At 36.6% G+C, this 20,535-nt stretch overlaps 1 protein-coding gene across 1 annotated transcript in view; it reads left to right on the top strand.

Moving 5' to 3' along the window:
- The window catches only part of KIAA2026 (KIAA2026 ortholog), a 159,113-nt gene that overhangs the window by 65,103 nt on the left and 73,475 nt on the right, over nt 1–20,535 (top strand). The window lies entirely within an intron of this gene.

A 20,535-nucleotide genomic window follows, 5' to 3' on the forward strand; every position in this document is an offset into this window, starting at 1 on the left:
ATATACAGCCATTATGTCTTCAAATATTGCCATCATCACCATCCTCCTATCAGTCTTCTGTATTCTTATTTTCTAAAGCTCCAGTTGGTTGTTAGATTATAATCTGTCTTCCATTAGTCTTTACACTGTCTTCCATACATTTTATACTTTGGTTTTTTTGAACTGAATTCTTTGAAATTTCCTCAGCTCTGCCTTTTCCTATGTACAGTCAATTATTTAAGCTCTTCATTGAGTTTTTTATTTTTGTGTTTATACGTTTTTATTTTTGGAAGTTCCTTTTATTTCATTTTCAAATTTGCCTAGACAAAATCTGAATCTAAAAGATGGTTCTTTGAAATCCTCTGATAATTTCTTGTTGCTGATTATCTTAATACCCACTTTTACTTCTTTTAACTTGTCTCTTGTGTTTTGTTTCTAATATTTCATTCACTGAAGTTTTTTTTGTAAAATTTTGTTTGTGTGTGTGTGTGTGTATTGGAGATAGAGCGAGCAAGAGCGAGCGCACAAGCAGAGAGAATGGCAGGCAGAAGGAGAAGCAGACTCCCTACTGAGCAAGGTGCCAGATGCTGGACTCAATCCCAGGACCCTAGGATCATGACCCAAGCTGAAGGCAGATGCTCAACTGACTGAGCCATCCAGGAGGCCCTCTTTTTTTTTTTTTTTAAGATTTTATTTGTTTATTTATTTGTCAGAGAGACAGAGCACGCACAAGCAGGCAGAGGAAGAGAAAGAAGCAGGCTCCCTGCTGAGCAAGGAGCCTGATGCGGGACTCGATCCCAGGACTCTGGGATCATGACCTGAGCTGAAGGCAGTGGCTTAACCAACTGAGGCACCCAGGCATCCTGAGGTTTTTATATATTTTTTTAAAATAGGCTCCATGCACAGTGTGGAGCCCAATGTGAGACTTGAACTCATGATCCTGAGATCAGGACCTGAGCTGAGTTGAAAAGTCAGATACTTAACTGACTGTGCCACCTGAGTGCCCTCATTCACTGAAATTTTTGAGGTGAATTTTTTTTTTAAGACTTTATTTATTTATTTGTCAGAGAGAGAGAGCGACTAGCAGGGGGATTGGCAGGCAGAGGGAGAAGCAAGCTCCCTGATGAGCAGAGAGTCTGAGGCATGAGTTGATCCCAGGATCCTGAGATCATGACGTGAGCCAAAAGAGACACTTAACTGAGCTACCGAGGCATCCCTTGAGGTAAATTCTTGAAGTGAAGGCTTTAGGATCCAAATATTTCTACGTATGGAAGATTTTAAATTATGTTTCTTTAAGAGAGAAATATTCTTCTGTCAGTTTTGTTAATTTGTGTTTTTCAAAAACATTTGTCTATTTCATCTAAATTATCTCTTGGCCAAAGACCCAACTTTTGAATTTGATGATTTTTCTCTTGTATATTTGTTTTCTGTCTCATTGGTCTGTATATTTCCTTCTTTCAATTTAGGGGATTTGATTGCTGTCCTTTTTTTCCCCTCAATGAGCATTTGATTTTCAACTTTCCTTAATGTACATTCCTGTGTGTGTGTGTGTGTGTGTGTGTGCAAGAATGTTCATACTGACATTATTTGAAATAGGCAGAAACTGAAAACAAGATAGATGTTCATCAGCAGATGAATGGATAACATGGTAGTATGTTCATAAAAAGAAATACTACTCAGCAATCAAAAGGAGCACACCCTTTTTTTTTTTTTTTAAAGATTTTATTTATTTATTTATTTGACAGAGAGAGAGAGATCACAAGTAGGCAGAGAGGCAGGCAGAGAGAGAGAGAGGAGGAAGCAGGCTCCCTGTCGAGCAGAGAGCCCGATGTGGGACTCGATCCCAGGACCCTGAGATCATGACCCGAGCCGAAGGCAGTGGCTTAACCCACTGAGCCACCCAGGCGCCCCGAGCACACCCCTGTTATATGGAACATGATATCTTGTATTTCATCTCAATGGGATAGTACAGTGTATACTCTGGTTTCTTTTGCTCAACGTAATGATTTTGGGATCTCTCCAGAGATTGCTAAAGTTATTTTGCAGCAGTTCACAACACAACAGCCAACTGTGTACATCTCTTCCCAGATGCATTACTCAATGCATTTCTGCATTCATTAATGTCACACTGGTAGCTTTACTGATAATGCATTCAGTAATGTCACACTGGTAGCTTAAAATTGCCTGTGGTGGCAATGCTTATACCATTGAAATTGACATATGCTCCACAAAGCTGTTTTTTTTTAAGAGAATCAATAAAATTAATATTTTACTTCAGTTTTTCAAATTAAAAAAGATGCAGAAATCCTAAATCGTTCTACCAGCTTATCCTTAGATGTTTGCACATTCATCACTAAAAATACAATACCTCAGGAGCGAAGAAGTACGTTATACCTACTGGACTTATAGTCCATACAAACCCTCAGCTTAACCAATCTGCCCAATCAGGATGAGTGGCTGATTTGACACTGCCTTGCCCTAAAGACACAAATGCTTCAGACACTAGTTCCTAGGTTGTGAGAGCCAGTCCCTTTAGAAGCGGCATTAGTATTATGCTATTGGGACTCCTAGTGGAAATTTTTTGGTGATAGAAGAAATCAACTTCTACCTACACTTATCCCCTATGCTTTGCCTTATTTGCTTTCTCTATGATAGTTAATTTTTTTTTCAATTTTATTTTATTTCAATTCAATTAATTAACATAGAGTGTATTATCAGTTTCTGAGGCAGAGTTTAGTCATTCATCAATTGCATGTAATACCCGGTGCTCATTACATTACATGCCTCCTTAATGCGCATCACCCAGTTACCCCATCCCCCAATCCACCTCCCCTCTGTCAACCCTCAGTTTGTTTCCTGTGGTTAAAAGTGTCTTATGATTTGTCTCTCTCTCTAATTCTGTCTTACTTAGTTTTTCCTTCCCTTTCCTTGTGATCCTGTTTTTTTCTTAAATTCCACATATGAGCGAAATCATATAATTATTCTCTGATTGGCTTACTTTGCATAGTTTAATACCCTCTTAATTGCATCCATGTCATTGCAAATGGTAAGATTTCATTTTTTTTGAAGGCTGAGTAGTATTTCACTGTATAAATATACACCACATCTTCATCCATTCATCCAACGATGGACATCTGGGATCTTCCATACTTTGGCTATTATGGATAATGCTGCTGTAAACATTGGGGTACAGGTACCCTTCAGATCATTATATTTGTATCCTTTGAGTAAATACCTAGTAGAGCAGTTGTTGGGTCATAGGGTACATTTGTAACTTTTTGAGGAAACTCCATATTGTTTTCCAGGGTGGTTCTACCAACTTGGATTCCCATCAGCAGTGTAAGAGGGTTCCCCTTTCTCTACATCCTCACCAACATTTTTTGTTTCCTGACTTATTTTTTTTTTTTTAAAGATTTTATTTTATTTATTTGAGAGAGAGAGACAGTGAGAGAGAGCACGAGCGAGGAGAAGGTCAGAGAGCGAAGCAGACTCCCCTATGGAGCTGGGAGCCTGATGTGGGACTCGATCCCGGGACTCCAGGATCACGCCCTGAGCTGAAGGCAGTCGTCCAACCAACTGCGCCACCCAGGCATCCCTGTTTCCTGACTTATTAATTTCAGTCATTCTACCTGGTATGAGGTGACATCTCTTTGTGGTTTTGATTTGTATTTCCCTGAAGACAAGTGATGTGGAGCATTTTTTCATGTGTCTGTTGGCCATTTGGATGTCTTCTTTGCAAAATGTCTATTCATGTCTTCTGCCCATTTCTTGACTGGATCATTTGTTTTCTGGGTTTTGAGTTTGATAAATTCTTTATAGATTTTGGATTCTAGCCCTTTATTGATAAGACATCTGTAAAGATTTTCTCCCATTCAGTCTGTTGTCTTGGTTTTGTTGACTATTTCCTTTGCTCTTCAAAACTGTTTATATTGATGAAGTCCCAGTAGTTTGTTTTTACCTTTGTTTCCCTTGCCATTGGAGACATGTCTAGCAAGAAGTTCTTGTGGCCAAGGTAAAAGAGGTTGCTGCCTAAACTCAAATTTTCTAGGATTTTCATGGATTCCTGTTTCACAATTCTGTCTTTCTCCCATTTTTGAGTTTATTTTTGTGTATAGTTTAAGAAAATGGTTGTTTCACTTTTCTGCATGTGGATATCCAGTTTTCCCAACACCATTTGTTGAAGACATTGTCTTTTTTCCATTGGATATTCTTTCTTGCTTTATCAAAGATTAGTTGATCATAAAGTTGAGGGTCCATTTCTGGGTTCTCTCTTGTGTTCCTTTGATCTTTGCATCTGTTTTTATGCCAGTACAGCTTCATAATAGAGCTTGAAGTCTGGAATTGTGATGCCACCAGCTGTAGTTTTCTTTTTCAGCATTCCTTTGACTAACCAGAGACTTTTCTTGTTCCACACAAATTTTAGGATTATTTGTTCCAGCTCTGTGAAAGAAATTGATGATATTTTGATAGGGATTGCATTGAATGTATGGATTGCCCTAGGTAGCATAGACCTATTAACAATATTTGTGTTTCTAGTACATGAACATGGAATTTTTTTCCTTTTCTTTGTGTCTTTCTCAGTTTTTTCACAGGTGTTCTATAGTTTTCAGAGACTTCAGACACTAGTTCCTAGTTGTTACACATACTTTACCTCCTTGGTTAGACTTATTCCCAGGTATCTTATGGTTTTTAGTGCAATTGTAAATGGGATCAATTCCCTAATTTCTCTTTCTTCAGTCTCATTGTTAGTATATAGAAATGCAAGGGATTTGTGTGTTGATTTTATATCCTGTCATGTTCCTGAATTGCTGTATAACTTGGAGTCTTTGGGTTTGCCACATAAAGTATCATGTCATCTGAGAAGAGTGAAAGGTTAACATCTTCACTGATTTGGATGCCTTTTATTTCTTTTCATTGTCTGATTGCTGTGTCTAGGACTTCTAGTACTATGTTGACCAACAGTGGTAATAGTGGACATCCCTGTCATGTTCCTGACCTTAGGGGAAAAGCTCTCAGCTTTTGTCTGTTGAGGATGATCCTTGCTGTGGTCTTTTCATATATGACTTTTATGGTATTGGGGTAAGTTCCCTCTATTCCTACACTGCAGAGAGTTTTAATCAAGAAAGGTGCTCTATTTTGTCAAATACTTTTTCTTATCAATTGAGAGGATCCCATAGTACTTTTCTTTTAATGGTGTCTTGTTTCACATTGTTTGATATGCAGATGTTGAGCCTCCCTTACAGCCCAGGAATAAATCCCACTTGGTCTTGGTGAATAATCCTCTTAATGTACTGTTGGTTCCTATTGACTAGTATTTTGGTGAGAATTTTGGCATCCATGTCATCAGGGATATTGGTCTCTAATTCTCCTTTTTGGTGGGGTCTTTGTCTGGTTTTTGGGATCAAGGTATGCTGTCCTCATAGAACGAGTTTGGAAGTTTTCCTTCCATTTCTATTTTTTGGAACAGCTCCAGAAGAATACATATTAGTTCTTCTTTAAATGCTTGGTAGTTCACACCTGGGAAGCCATCCAGTCCTGGAATCTTGTTTCTTGGGAGGTATTTGATTACTGCTTCAATTTCCTTACTGGTTATTGGTCTGTTCAGATTGTATGTTTCTTCCTGTTTCAGTTTTGGTATGACCATTACTATCAGTTTTGGTAGTTTTAAGTTTTTAGGAATGCATCCATTTCTTCCAGATTGCCTAGTTGGTTGGCACATAGTTGTTCATACTGTGATCTTATAAGTGTTTGTATTTCTTCATTGTTGCGTGTGATCTCTCTTTCTTTTTAATTTTTTATTTAAACTCAATTAGCAGACATATAGTTAATCATTAGTTTCAGATGTATTGTTCAACAATCGTTTGAGTTGCCTATAACACCCAGTGCTCATCACATCACATCTCCTCTTTAATTTATGATTTTATTCATTTGGGTCCTTTCTCTTTTGTTTTTGATAAGTCTGGGTAGGGGTTTATCAATCTTACTAATTCTCTTCTCCTGCTGGAAGAAGCTTTATTTGCTCTTTGTTCTCCAGGTCCTTTAGGTGTAAGGTTAGGTTATGTATTTGCAACTTGTTTCTTGAGAAAGGCTTACATTGCTATATACTTGCCTTCCCTGAATCCCAGCGGTTCTGAACAGTTGTGTTTTCATTTCATTGCTTCCATGAATTTTTAAAATTCTTTAATTTCCTGCTTGACCTGTTCATTCTTTATCTGGATGCTCTTTAACACCCATGTATTTATGTTCCTTCCTAATTTCCTCTTGTCATTGAGTTCAAGTTTCAAAGCACTATGGTCTGAAAATATGCAGGGAATAATTCCAGTCCTGATTTTTGACTCAGGATATAGACCCACTATATGATCTCTTCTGGAGCATGTCCCATGTGCCCTCAAGAGGAAAGTATATTCTGTTCCTTTATGATGGAATGCTCTGAATATATGTGTGAAGTCCATCTGTACCAGTGTATCATTCAAAGCCCTTGTTTCCTTGTTGACCTTCTACTTAGGTGACCTGTCTATTGACGTGAGTGGTGTTAACATTCCCTACTATGATTGTATTATTACCAATGTGTGTGTTTGTTTTTGTTATTAATTGGTTTATAAAATTGGCAGCTCCCAAGTTAGGGGCATAAATATTTACAATTCTTAGATCTTCTTGTTGGATAGTTTCTATAATTATAATATAGTGTCCCTCTTCATCTTTTATTACAGTCTTTGGTTTAAAATCTATTTTTTCTAATATAAAGATTGCTATTCTAGCTTTTTTTAATGTCCCTTAGCATGATAAATGGTTCTCCACCTCAATCTGGAGATGTCTTTGGGTATAAAATTAGAGTCTTTTGCAGACACCATCTTGTTGGGTCTTGCTTTTTTATCTAATCTGATACCCTGTGTCCTGATTGAAGCATTTAGCCTATTTACATTTAGAGTAATTTTTGAAAGATATGGTTTTAGTGCCATTGTATTACCTGTAAAATCACTGTTTCTTTATATTTTTTTGTTTCCTTCTGGTCTGTGTTACTTTTGGGCTCTCTCTTTGCTTTCAGGTTCCCCTTTAATAGTTCTTGTAGGGCTGGTTTAGTGATCACAAATTCTTTTAGTTTCTTTTTGTCCTGGAAGCATCTTATCTCTTCTTTTATCCTGAATGACGGCCTTGTTGGATAAAGTATTGTTAGGGGCATATTTTCCTCATTTAGAACCCTGAATATATCAGGCCCATCCATTCTGCCCTGTTAGGTATCTGTGGATAGATAGGTCTGCTACCAGCTGTATGTTTCTAATCTTAAAGGTTTTGGCCTCTTGTCATGAGCCGATTTCAGGATTTTTCTCTGTATCTCTGAAATTTGCAAGCCTCACAATTACATGCTGAGATGTTGACTTATTTTTATTGATCTCTGTGGGGAATTCTCTGTACCTCCTGGACTTGAATGCCTATTTCTTCCTCCAGATTAGGAACTTCTCAGCCATAATTTGTTTATATAAATCTTCTACCCCTTCTCTCTTACCTCTTCTTGGAACCCTACTTATTCAATATTGTTTTGCTTAATGGTATCTCGAATTCTCCCCCTCATGATCCAGTAGCTGTTTATCTTTTTCTCAGGTTCCTCATTTTGCATCATTTGTCTTCTATATCACTGAACTCTCTCTTCTGTCTCATTCATTCTAGCAGTTAGAGCCTCCCTTTTTTATTGCATTTCAGTAATAGCCTTTTTTATTTTGACCTGATTCTGTTTTAGTTCTTTTATTTCTCCAGTAAGGGATTCTCTAGTGTCTTCTATGTTTTCTTAAGTCTAGCTAGTATCTTTATAATTGTTGTTTTGAATTCTGTTTCTGTACTCTTACTTAAAACCATTTTGATTAAATCCCTGACAGTGAGTACTGCCTGCTTTGGGGTGCAAGTTCTTCTGTCTTGTCATTATATAAAGAAAAGAATAGGTGCAAGAGAGGGAAAATAAAAAATAACAACAACACCAGAAAAATACATACTACGTAAATCAGAAGAGAACAGCAACTAAAAAGAAAAAAAAAGAAAAGAAAATGAGAATAAAATCAAACAAGAAGTTGAACAAAATAGAATAATAAACTAGATACTGGTTATATTTTGGTCTGTTTGTTAGAAGAAACTGGACCCCAAAATAAGAAGGAAAGAAAAATATACACACGCAAAAATGAAATTTAATATTTTGAGAGGAAGCCAAAAGTGGAAAAAAAAATGTATGAACTGTAAGTATAAATATAAAAATAAAAGGTTAAAAAATAATTGATACAGTAAGCAAATAGCTGATAGGAAAATAAAATACAAACTGAAGGACTAAAGAATAATAAGAAAAAACACAAATGCTATGTAGTTCTTTTCCCTTGAGCTGGAGTTTTACAGTTCTGTATGATTGAGAAACTTGGTGTTATTGGGTAGTTCTATTGGCCTTGTGGAGGAGGGGCCTACTGTGCTGATTTTCAGTTGTCTTTGCCCAGGTGGAATTGCACTGCCATTGCCAGGTGGCCAGGTTCGGTGCATGCAGCTCCAGAGATGGTGTGGAGGATGAAATTGGTGGTGCACTGATATCTTGCCTGGGAGTTAAAGGTTCATGCCCCCCAACTCTACAGTGAGCCCTCATAGATAAGCAGTCACTCACTCTTGTCTCCCTGATTTCTCGCCAGCTCTGTTTTCATCCAGCCTGTAACTGTACGGTTTTATCTCAGGCACGGGACCTTCTTTTGAGTCTCCAAAATTTACAGACTCTTCTGGCCCTCACCCTTGCCACTTCTCTCCTGAGGGAAAGAGTGGAGTCTTGCAGGGGGTTCTGCCTCTTGCTGCACCCTTGCTTAAAGGATGGTTGCCCATATGTGCCATGGTTCATGGTTTCTGGCAATATCAAACAGAAAGTTGGCACCTGGGCTTACTGCTTGCAACTGTTTTCCTCTGCTCTAATACCTGAGAACTCTGACATCCTCAGGCACCCCCATTCTTTCTGTGATCCCGAGGATCCTGAGACCATGCTGTCCTACCTGGGATTCCACTCTGCTGTGCCTCATAGCACCTTTCAGGCAAACTTCTAAAAATTCTGATTTTGTGCTCTACTGCTTATAACACTTTCCAGTACCTGGCTTACAGAGGCTCCCTCCCCCTGCAGTTTATTTTCTGAATAGCTCCTTGGATTCACGTCTCTGCAATTCCTACCTTTCAAAAAGTGATCGCTATTTGTAGAATTGCAGCAGTTCTTTTCTCAGATCTCTGATTGATTTTGCAGGTGTTCAGAATGATTTCATAAGTATCTAGCTATTTTCCTGGGACCAGATGAAATTAAGTCCCCCTAGTCCGCTATCTTACCTCTCTCTTAAATGTACATTCTTTAAAAAAAATACTGATTATTGCTAACTTACAGTGGTATATTAGTTTCAGGTATATGACATAATGATTTGATAATTCTGTACCTTACTCAGTATTTATCATGATAAATCTAGTCACAATTTGTCACCATGTGACATGTAATGTTTTTACAGTATTTTTGACTATTCTGCACTGTACTTTTCATCTTTGACTTATTTATTTTATAACTGGAAGATTTACCTCTTAATTCCTTTCAGCTCTTTTTCATCTTGCCACTCCATCTTCTTTCAAACACCAATTAATTGTCTTTATTTATGAGTTCTCCTTCTGTTTCTGCGTGTTTTTCTGTTTGTGGAGTTTTGTTTTTGTTTTGATTCCACATGTAAGTGAAATCATACGATATTTGTCTTTGTCAGACTTATTTCACGCGGGTCATAACCTCTAGCTCTAACATATTGCAAATGACAGGATCTCATTTTGTTTTTTATGACTTAGTAATATTCCTTTACACACATACACACACACACACACACACACACACACACACATTTCCTATCCGTCTGTCAGTGTTTACTTCGGTTCCTTTTATATGTTGGCTATTGTAAATAATGCTACAACAAAAATGGTGTGCACATATCTTTTCAAATTAGTGTTTTCAAATTCTTTGGATAAATACCCAGTAGTTGAATTATTAAATCATGATACATTTCTATTTTAATTTTTTGAGGAGCCTCCATACTGTTTTCCACAGTGGTTGTAGCAGTTTATATTCTCACCGACACTATTTTTTTTCCAATTTATTTATTTTCAGAAAAACAGTATTCATTATTTTTTCACCACACCCAGTGCTCCAAGCCGTGCCCTCTATAATATCCACCACCTAGTACCCCAACCTCCCACCCCCCCGCCACTTCAAACCCCTCAGATTGTTTTTCAGAGTCCATAGTCTCTCATGGTTCACCTCCCCTTCCAATTTACCCAAATTCCCTTCTCCTCTCTAACGCCCCTTGTCCTCCATGCTATTTGATATGCTCCACAAATAAGTGAAACCATATGATAATTGACTCTCTCTGCTTGCCTTATTTCACTCAGCATAATCTCTTCCAGTCCCGTCCATGTTGCTACAAAAGTTGGGTATTCATCCTTTCTGATGGAGGCATAATACTCCATAGTGTATATGGACCACATCTTCCTTATCCATTCATCCGTTGAAGGGCATCTTGGTTCTTTCCATAGTTTGGCAACCATGGCCATTGCTGCTATAAACATTGGTGTACAGATGGCCCTTCTTTTCACGACATCTGTGTCTTTGGGGTAAATACCCAGGAGTGCAATTGCAGGGTCGTAGGGAAGCTCTATTTTTAATTTCTTGAGGAATCTCCACACTGTTCTCCAAAGAGGCTGCACCAACTTGCATTCCCACCAACAGTGGAAGAGGGTTCCCCTTTCTCCACATCTTCTCCAACACATGTTGTTTCCTGTTCTGTTAATTTTGGCCATTCTAACTGGTGTAAGGTGATATCTCAATGTGGTTTTAATTTGAATCTCCCTGAGGGCTAATGATGATGAACATTTTTTCATGTGTTTGATAGCCATTTGTATGTCTTGATTGGAGAAGTGTCTGTTCATATCTTCTGCCCATTTTTTGATGTTTGCCTGTTTCGTGTGTGTTGAGTTTGAGGAGTTCATTATAGATTCTGGATATCAACCTTTTGTCTGTACTGTCATTTGCAAACTCAAAATGGATAAAAGACCTCAGCGTGAGACAGGAATCCATCAGAATCCTACAGGAGAACATAGGCAGTAATCTCTTTGATATCAGCCACAGCAACTTCTTTCAAGATATGTCTCCAAAGGCAAAGGAAACAAAAGCGAAAATAAACTTTTGGGACTTCATCAAAATCAAAAGCTTCTGCACAGCAAAGGAAACAGTCAAAAAAACAAAGAGGCAACCCACGGAATGGGAGAAGATATTTGCAAATGACAGTACAGACAAAAGGTTGATATCCAGGATCTATAATGAACTTCACTGACACTATTTATTCAAAAGACTATCTTTTTCTCATTGTATGTTCTTGCCTCCTTCATTGTTGATTAATTGACTGTATAAGTGTAGGTTTATTTCTGGGCCTCTTGTTCGATTGATCTGTGTTTCTGTTTTTGTGCCAGTGTCATATTGTGTTGATTACTATAGCTTGAAGTATAGCATGAAATTATGAGTCATGATTCCTCCAACTTTGTTCCTTCTCCAAGAGTACTTGCTTATTTGGGTCCTTTTGTGGTTCCATACAAATTTTAGAATTACTTGCTTTAGTTCTGTGAAAAATACTATTTGTATTTTTTTGATAAGGCTTGCATTAAATCTATAGATTACTTTGAGTAGTATGGACATTTTAACAATATTAATTATTGCAATCCGTGAGCGTCATGTATCTTTATATTTGTGTTGTCTCAGTTCCTTTTATCACAGTTTCTTATACTTTTTAGAGTATGGGTCTTTCACTTCCTTGGTTAAATTTATTTCTAGGTTTTTTTTGGTACAGTTGTAAATGGGATATTTTTTAAAATTTCTATTTTTGCTGTTTTATTATTAGTGTATAGAAATGTAACAGGTTTCTGTATGTTAATTTTGTATCTTAAACTTGGCTGAATTCACTTATTCTAATAGTTTTGTTGTAGAGTCTTTAGGATTTTCTATATATATTATTACATCATGTGCAAGCAGTAAAAGTTTTACTTTTTCCTTTCCAATTTGGATGTCTTTTAGTTTTTTTTCTTGTTTGATTGCTGTGGCAATCAAAATCAAATCAAATCAAAGTGGTGAAAGTGAACATTCTTGCCTTGTTGGCTGATCTTAAAGGGAAAGCTTTCCATTTTTTCACCATTAATTATGCTGTTAGATGTGAGGGATTTTGTTTTGCTTTTTTTTTAAACGGCCTTTATTATGTTGAGTATTCTCCCTCTAAGCCCCCTTCATTGAGAGGTTTTTTTTAAAATCAAGAATAGATGTTATATTTTGTCAAATTGTTTTTTTGTGCATCTATCATGAGGATTATATAGTTTTTATACTTCTTGTTAATATGATGTATATCACATTAATTGATTTGCAAATATTAAACCATCCTTGCATCCCTGAAATAAATCCCACTTGTTTGTGGTGAATGATCCTTTTTATTTTTTATTGATGAATTTGGTTTCCTAATATTTTGTTGACATTTTCCCATCTGTATTCGTCAGGCATATTGGCCTATAGTTTTCTGTCTTTATAGTGTTTTTGGTTTTGGTATTAGGGTAATGTCCTCATAGAATGAATTTTTAAGTTTTCATTTCTTTTCTGTTTTGGGGGATAGTTTGAAAAGAATGGGTATTAACACTTCTTTAAATGTTTGGTAGAGGATGTGGAGAAAGGGGAACTCTTACAGTGTTGCTGGGAATGCAAGCTGGCACAGCCATTCAGGAAAACAGAATGGAGGTTCCTCAGAACATTAAAAATGGAGTTACCCTGCAGCCCAGGAATTGCACTACTAGGTATTTTTTACCCCAAAGATACAGATGTAGTGAAAAGAAGGAGCACCTGCACCCCAATGTTCATAGCAGCAATGTCCCCAATAGGAAACCGTGGAAGGAGCTCAGATGTCCTTTACCAGTTGAATGGATAAAGAAGATATGGTTCATATATACAGTGGAAAATACTCAGCCATCAGAAAGGATGAATACCTACCATTTGCATCGACATGAATGGAATTGGAGGGGATTATATTAAGTGAAATAAGTCAAACAGAAAGACAGTATGGTTTCACTCGTATATGGAACATAAGGAATAGCATGGAGGGCCATAGGGGAAGGGCAGGAAAACTAAATGGAAAGAAATCAGAGAGGGAGACAAAGCATGAGAAACTGTACTCCAGGAAACAAGCTGAGGGTTGCAGAGGGGATAAAGGGGAGAGATGGGCTAACGGGGTGGTGGGTATTAAGTAGGGCATGTGTTGTGATGAGCACTGAGTATTATACACAACTAATGAATTATCAACATCAAAAATTAATGATGTACTATATGTTGGCTAATTGAACATAATAATTAAAAATTTAAAAATTTTAAAAAATAGAATGCCTCTTTTGATGCCTTCAAAAAAAATGTTTGGTAAAGTTCATTTGTGAATCCTTTGGGACTTAGACTTTTGTTTCTTGGGAGTTTTTTTTTATTACAGGTTGAGTTTCATTACTTGTGATGAGTCTGTGCAGTTTTTCTGCTTCTTCCTGATTCACTTTTGGAAGATTCTTTTTAGGAATTCATCTATTTCTTTTGGGTTGTCCAGTTTGTCGACATACAATTTTTCATAGTATTCTCATACAGTTCTTTGAGCTTCTGTCCTCTCAGTTGTTATTTTTTCTCTATCATTTCTGATTTTACTTGAGTCTGATTTTTTTCTTGATAAATCTGGCTAAAGGTTTACCAGTATTATTTATCTTTTAAAGAATTAGCTCCTCATTTCATTGATCTTTTCTATTCTTTAGTTTCCATTTCATTTATTTCCAGTCTTATCTTTCTTTACTTCCTTCTAACTTTGGTCTTTGTCTTTTTCTAATTCCTTTAGGTATAAGCTTGGATTGTTTATTTGAGATTTTTCTTTTTTCTTGAGGTACGTCTGTATTGTGTTAAACTTCCCCCCTTAGTATGGGTTTTTCTTCATCCCAAAGATTTGGGACCATTGTATTTCCATTTCCATTTGCCTCCTTGTATTTTTTTTTTTTTTTTATTTCTTTGATTTCTTCACAGACCCATTAGTTGTTTAGGAGTATATTATTTAGTCTTAGGTGATTGTGTTTTTTCCATTTTTTCCCCTTATAATTGATTTCTAGTTTTGTATCTTTATGTTGGAAGAGATGTCTGATATGATTTCAGTCTTCTTAAATTTATTGAGACTTGTTTAGGTATAAGCTTGGATTGTTTATTTGAGATTTGATTTATTTGAGATTTATTTGAATGGGCTAACATTTGATCTGTCCTGGAGAATGTTCCATGTGCTCTTGAAATGAATTCATTCTATTTTGGAATGGAATGTTCAGTGTATATCTGTTAGGTTCATCTGATCTAACGCATCTTTCAAAGCCATTGGTTTTTTGTGACTTTCTGTCTGGATGATCTATCCGTTGATGTAAGTGGAGTGTTAAATCCCCCCCACTATTATTGTATTACTCTCAATTTCTCTCTTTACATCTGTTAATATTTCTTTTATGTATTTAGGTGTTCCTCTATTGAGTGCCTAGTTATTAATTTAAGTTGTTATATCCTATTGTTGGATTGATATCTTTAATATTATGTAATACCTTTCTGTCTCTTGCTACGGTGTTTGTCTTAAAGTGTGATTTCTCTGATATAAATATTGCTACTTTTTCTTCCATTCACATGGAATATCTTTTTCATCCTTTTGCTTTGAGTTTGTATGTACACTTAGGTTTGTAGAAAATCCCTTGTAGGCAGTCATGTAGACAGGTCTTGGTTTTTTACCTGTTCAGTTATCCTGTGTTTTTTGATTAGAGCTTTCAGTCTATATACATTTAATGTAATTGTTGATGTGTTATTTACTTATTGCCATTTTGTTAATTATTACCTGGTTGTTTTTGAGTTGTTCTCTGTTCCATTTTTATTCTCATCTTCTCTTTCCTTACAGTTTCAATGGCTTTCTTTAGTTTTGTGCTTGAATTCCTTTCTTTTTATTTTCTTGTTTGTCTATTACAGGTTTTGTTTTTTGATTGCTATTGGGCTCATATATAACATCCTATGTATATAGCAATCTATATTAAGTTCATAGTCATTTAAATTCAAGCACATTCTAAAAGTACTAAATTTTTATTCCTCCCTCCATATTTTATCTATATGATGTCATATTGGATGGTCATTCTTGGTTGTGGGTTTTTCCCTTTCAACACTTTGAATATATCTTACTACTTTCTTCTGACATGCAAAGTTTCTGCTGGAATAGCCTTATGAGGTTTCCCTTGTGTGTAATTGTTTTTTCTTAAGAGTCTCTCTTTATCATTAATTTTTGCCATTTTAATTAATATGTATTTTAGTGTGGACCTCTTTAGGTTCATCTTGTTTGGGCTCTGATTCCTGGACCTAGATGTCTGTTTTCTTTCCCAGATTAGGGAAGTTTTCAGCTATTATTTCTTCAAAAAGTTTTCTGCCCCCCTTTTTCTCTCTTCTCCTTCTGGGATCCCTGTAATGTGAATTTGCTAATCTGCTCTTTCTGTTGTTGTTGTTGTTGTTTATTTTTTATTTTTCTGTGTAGTTTGATTGCATTCTATCATCCTGTCTTCCAGGTTACTGATCTCTTCTGCATCCTCTGACTTGTTGTTGATTCCTTCTAGTGTATTTTTCATTTCACTTATTGTAGTGTTCCTCTCTGACTAGTTCTTTATATTTTCTGTCTCATGGTTGAATTTCTCATTGAGTTCATCCACTTTTTTCTCAAGTCTGGTGAGTATCTTTATGATTATTATTTTGAACTTTCTTAGGCATTTTGCTTCTATCTGTTCTGTTTTGCTGTCTTTCTGTGATTTTTATCTTATTCTTCCATTTGGTACATATTCTGTGTCCTTATTTTGTTTAACTCTCTGTATTTGTGGCTATGTACTAAGTAGCTCAGCTGCACTTCCTGGTCTTATAAGAAGTAGCCTCCTGTAGTGGCGCCTGGCTAGCTCAGTTAGAAGAGCATGCAACTTTTGATCTTGGGGTTGTGACTTGGAGCCCCATGTTGGGTGTAGTGATTACTTAATTAAATAAATAAAGAAAAAAATTAAAAAGAAGTAGCCTCCTTAGAGGTCCTGAGGTACCCAGTAACACAACGCCCCCAGTTACCAAAATTAGATGCTTCAGGGGTATTCTTGTGTGGGGTGTATGCACCCTCCAGTTGTGGCTGAGCCATGATTGCTGTGAGTGCAGTGGTCCCTCAACCTAGCTGGCTACAGTGAACCTCTGCCCACCTACAGGCATATTGAAAGTCAGGGCTTGCTCATTGTACAGCCAGCTAAGAGGCTTGGCTGTAGAAACTATGGATATACTATCATGTGGGGTATCTCCCTTCCACACATCCCTCACCCTCATCCAGGGAGTCAGTTTTGAATGTTGTCTGTCCCAGCTGGGACTGCCTGATGGTATGGCAGGGCAGGAGCTGTTTTGGAGGTTTACCTTCTCATGTAGGCAGGTTAGATGGAGTGGGTCTACAGGATAATGACAGGCAAGGCTCACAGTGCTAGTAGGATTAAAGAGGAGTGGTAGCACTGCCTCTCTAACTGCATCTGACTGTCTGCACTGCACTCACAGCAATCACGGCTTAGCTGCAACTGGACGGTGCATGCACCACACACAGGGGACTCCCACTAGAGCGCCTAGTTCTGGTTACTAGGTGGGGGATTGTGTTACAGGGCACCTAGGACCTCTTTTATTACCTGGGAGAGGGTAAGAAAAATGGTGCTTGCTAACATGGAGGAATCTGCATTTCTTTGCCCTTCTAACAAATGTTCTAAGATTAGTAAATCTTCCCAGGCACTTTTTAAAATGTTACTTCTGTGCTATGTCATGGGCCAAGCTATTTAGCATGCTGGCTCTTTAGGGGCACAGACATGGTTTCCTATCATCATCTTGCTCTCCTGGAGTTATAAACCCTGTTGATTTTTAAAGCTATTGGAGTTAAGCCCCACTGATTTTCAAAGCCAGATATTATGGAGACTTTCTTCATGTGGGTCACCGGGCCAGGGTGTAGTGACTGATCCCCTCACTCATCTGTGCTTGTGATGTCCCTCCCATTTGTGGTTAGTTTTGCCAGGCCTTTGGTTCCTGATTGCATATCTGCCCCCTCCTATCCTTTTCAGTAGGTGGCCTTCTCTCTGACTACTTATAGAATATCTGTTCAGCCAGTCTTCATGTTATTTTTCCGTTAGTTGCTTGAGTTAGTTAGACAGAATTGTTGCCTTGGTATCCATGGGATGAGGGGAGCTCAAGATCCTCTGTTCTACCATCTTAAATATACATTCTTCGTTTGTGAATTTCCCTCAAAATACTGCTTTGGCTGCATCCCACCATTTTTTATTATTGTATTATTTTTTCTTCCGTGTTTCCATCTCTGCTAATCTGAATGCTATGGAGTCTGTTATTTTAGTAGTTACTATAGAAATTTCCTCATTCATTGTTTACTTACCAAAACCTAAAGTCAGTCTGCATTTTTACCCTCTTCCTGATTAATGCAAAGACCTTGTAATACTTTTAACTTTGTTTTTGCCCAGTTTATTTCCTATTTTTGTAATGTATTTTAATTCTATCTTCTTTTTAAAGTCCACAAAACAGTCCCCCAGGTGCCTCAATCAGTTAGGAGTCTGCAGTCAGCTTATGTTGTGATCCTGGGGTTCGGGGATCAAGCCCCATGTCTGTTTACCTGCCTAGTAGGAAGTCTCCTTCTCCCTTTCCCTGTCCCTCTGTTCCTCCCTCTCGTTGTGCTCTCTCTCACTCTCAAATAAATAAATAAAATCTTAAAAAAAAAATAAAGCCCCCAAAACATTTTTAGTATTATTTTATGCCATGACTATATAGATTATATATTACCACTTTATTACTCTTTTCCTGTCTCTGATCTTCAGGCAAAGATGACTCTCCTTCCATATGAAGTACATCCTTTAGAATTTCCTTTAGGTGGGGTTCTGTTCTTCACAAATACTGAGTTATTGTTTGTCTGAAATATTTTTATTTTTCTCTTCATTTTTGAAAGTTACTTTTGCTTGGAATGGAAATTTATATTGATCATTATTTTTTAAGTATGTTAACTGTATTCCAGTGTCTATTGGCCTTCATTGTTGCTGTTGGGGAGTTAACTGTAAATCTTTTCTTTTAATTTTTGTATCTTTCATATCAAAAGTTCTCTTCAGTATCTTTCACAACTGCTTTGTTGTTTTTTATAGTATTTTTTTTTCTTTTTCTTTTTTTTTTTTTTCCAATTTATTTATTTTCAGAAAAACAGTATTCATTATTTTTTCACCACACCCAGTGCTCCATGCAAGCTGTGCCCTCTATAATACCCACCACCTGGTACCCCAACCTCCCACCCCCCCGCCACTTCAAACCCCTCAGATTGTTTTTCAGAGTCCATAGTCTCTCATGGTTCATCTCCCCTTCCAATTTACCCAAATATAGTCTTTTTTTTTAAACCCATGTTTTCAGTTTCTTTTCACTAAACATTATATTTTGTATGTTCTGTAATTTGTATACCTATAGTTTTGAGGGACCAGATTTCTTTTACCCTGTCCCTCATAGTACCTTATTTCTCTTTACTTTTTGTTAATCTTTGTGAACTTAGTTTTTATCACAGTATCAGTGGGAATTTTTGAAGATCTAGGCATAAGGTACATTTCCTTTATCTTTTTTCCATCTACCAATTCTGTTGTGAAGACAGTTTTTCTTCTAGCCCCCTAGTTAGGGACAGGGGAAAGGACTGTTGTTTCTGGCACACTCTTCTACTGATTGTGTGGGCTTTCACAGTCCCAACTTTATATTTAGGAAGCCAGATTCTACCAGCCCACCAGTAGTACCTCCATTTAGTAAAAGGTTTAGTGTTCAAAGCTGTAAGCACATTTGAAAAAAATTTGAATTTTATGAAGAATATCTAACATTAGTTATTCAAATATAATCAATATACATAAATGTCAAACCACAAATAAAAGCTTTAATTATTTAAAATGAACCAGGACTACTTGATCAGATAATTTGTTCTATCTGTAATATCAAGGTGGTTATAATGTGATCCCTCAACCAAAAGTATAAAAGTACATTTGTTCCATAAAAGAGAAAGCTCCAGTATTGCCAAAGTGGTGTATTTGTTTTGCAGATTACAATGTGGTAGTACAGACAAATAGCCAGTGTCAGACATCATGCCTCAGTTTTTATTGAGAGCCCAGGAATTGGTCATATCTCAGTACTTTTCTACACCTTTACTAGAGGAGCAGTTTTCCTGAAAAATCACAAGTAAATTATTATGTTTTCCCTCCTTTGTTGTTACTGTTATTTCTCCTTCTCAAACTTTATATGCTTTCTTTTTCTTTTTTTTTTTCCGCAGCATTATTGAAATATAATTGATACACCATACAAGTCACCTATTTAAAGTGTAAAATTCAGTTGTTATTGGTATATTCACAGACTTGTTCAAGCAGTGTTAGAACAGTCATCACTGGAAAAAGAAAAACTATTAAGAGTCAGTCTCAAAGCCAAACCAAACTAAATTAAAAAAAAAAAAAGAAAAAGAAAAAATGTCATTCTCCATTTCCCCCACTCTCCAGTGCTAAGAAACCATGAACCTACTTTCTGTCTCTATAGATTTCTGGACATTTCATATAAATTAAATAATACAAATGTAGTCTTTTCTGGACAGTTTCTTTAACTTAGTATCTTGGTACCAAGTTATATCAATGTTATAACATATATCAGCACTTTGGTTTTTTTAATTGCCAAATAATATTGTATAGATATGCCACATTTTATTTATTCACTGAGCAATTGATGGACATTTGGGGTGTTTCTCTTTTGGGCTATTGTGAGTAATGCCTCTATGAACATTCATGTACAGGTTTTTGGTGGGGATATGTCTTTAAATTTCTTCTGGGTATGTACCTAGAGGTAGAATTGCTGTATCATGTGGTAACTCGATGCTTAACTTTCTGAGGAACTACTAGACATTTCTAATTTCTCCACCTTTTTACAATACTTGCTATCTCTCTTGTTATAGTCATCTTAGTTGGTATGAATGGCTATCTTATAGTGACTTGGATTTACATTTCTCTAATGGATAATAATGTTGAACTTCTTTTCATGTGCTTATTGTTCATGTATTTTCTTTGGAGAAATGTCAATTCAGATCCTTTATGCATTTTTGTTTTTATTATAATTTTTAAAAAAATATTATTTGAATTCAGTTTAATTAACGTATTGTATTATTAGTTTCAGAAGTAGAATTTAGTGATGCATCAGTTGCATATAACATCCAATGCTCATTACTTCAAGTGCCCTTCTTAATGCCTATTACCCAATTACCCCACCTCCTACCCCCCTCCCTTCTAGGAACCCTGTTTTTCCCTATAGTTAAGAGTCTCTTATGGCTTGCCTCCCTCTCTGTTTTTATCTTACCTTATTTTTCCTTCCCTTTCTCTGTGTTCATCTGTTTTGTTTCTTAAATTCTACACGAG

Source organism: Neovison vison, chromosome 9 (genome assembly GCF_020171115.1).
Source record: "Neovison vison isolate M4711 chromosome 9, ASM_NN_V1, whole genome shotgun sequence".
Classification (NCBI taxonomy): Eukaryota; Metazoa; Chordata; class Mammalia; order Carnivora; family Mustelidae; genus Neogale; species Neogale vison.